The sequence below is a fragment of the Lynx canadensis genome, chromosome D1 (genome assembly GCF_007474595.2).
Source record: "Lynx canadensis isolate LIC74 chromosome D1, mLynCan4.pri.v2, whole genome shotgun sequence".
Taxonomy (NCBI): domain Eukaryota; kingdom Metazoa; phylum Chordata; class Mammalia; order Carnivora; family Felidae; genus Lynx; species Lynx canadensis.
This window is the reverse complement of record NC_044312.2, coordinates 47,882,065-47,883,524: the sequence shown is the minus strand read 5'-3', so window position 1 is coordinate 47,883,524 and position 1,460 is coordinate 47,882,065. Positions and strand designations below refer to the sequence as shown.

Here is a 1,460-nt window from a genome sequence, read left to right as displayed (position 1 = left end):
ACTAGAATGCCAGGTCATCTAGAGTCTGGAGAAACCTCAGTGTATAGGTTTGAGGCTAGATTGCGTTTGTAAAATAGGAATTGCTAGCTCTTCTCCAGTCAGCATGAATATGAAGCTTCCCACAAGTAAGAGTAAACTCTCCACAAAACTACAGTTGTGAAATGGTTGTGCTCCTTTGGACTGTGTATCTCCTTTCTCTAGCTTCTTAGCAGAGGCTTCTCTGCACCTCTCAGTCACCACCAAAGTGACTATTAGTCAACCAACAAAGATAGTCATGTGCCATTAGCAAAGACACATTACTCCTTTAACCTACTGCTTAACGGACAGCATGAGATGTCTAGCTCAATTGGATGCTTAAAAATAACCAAATATTGGGGCGCTTGGGTGGCTCAGGCAGTTAAGCATCAGATTCTTGATTTCGGCTCAGGTCATGATCTCACGGTTCATGAATTTGAGCCCCGAATCAGCTCTACACTCACAGTGTGAAGCCTGCTTGGTATTCTCTCTCTCCCTGTCTGTCCCTCCCCTACTCATGCTGTTTCTCTCTCTCTCTCAAAATAAATTACCTTAAAAAAAAATCACCAAGTATTTACTGATTGCCAAAACAAAAAAAGAAAACACCCCAAGGAAATACATGACACTTTGGACTATTAAGAAGCATAAACTAACTCTTGATTTCTAGAAAATAGTAACTTACTGATGGCTCAAGACAATTATCCATCACAAGACAATAGGTTAGAAGGCCAATTAAGCTTATGCATTTAAGATAGGGTGGTTAGTGAGAGCTCTTGGAGAAGTGATTTCATGTGTGGTATTTGTGTTCTAATGACTAAGATGTCAAGAGGCAGGGTGAAGGGAGAGATACAGGTCAATCTGATTAGTTAAGGACAATGTGGTTTTGCAATTATGGATAGCAGGAACTAGGTATGTGTGTTTGAAGCAAAAGTATTGGGTTATAGGGCTGGAGGTTCAATTGTCAGTATCATTTATTGACAATCCTGTGCTCACTTCAGCAGCACATATACTAAAGTTGGAATGATACAGAGAATATCAGCATGGCCCCTATGCAAGAATAGCACACCAATTACTGACAATCTCTACAATACCATAGCCATGCTTTTTGAACATATTTTGTATGTTACCCACCAAAAATATGGGGCAACCACTGCCCATTTATTACCAAGTATTAATTTCAGAGTACATTTTGGTTCAAATACAAATAGGTTCAAAATATATTTCAATACATTTCAATCCAAGCATGAATGATATACAGCTCCTTCTAATCCCATCTTTCCTGTAGCAGTGAATTCCGGTACTCAAATGGGGAGAAAAAAGTCTAGCATAATTTACACTAACAGATGTTTCTAGAAAAAATCCACATCAGTGAAAGCCTAGGAAAATAACCAACTTCAAAAGCTTTTAACAAGCAAGCTGAAAATAAGAAAAGTACTATGAAGTGA

The 1,460-nt window shown here is 38.7% G+C and overlaps 1 non-coding gene across 1 annotated transcript; it reads left to right on the top strand.

The window, feature by feature from the left end:
• The first annotated feature begins 1,000 nt into the window (after positions 1-1,000).
• On the top strand, positions 1,001-1,107 carry LOC115526589. The gene has a single exon (XR_003972649.1). It is a non-coding gene; the product is annotated as a U6 spliceosomal RNA (small nuclear RNA).
• The last annotated feature ends 353 nt before the right edge of the window (positions 1,108-1,460 follow it).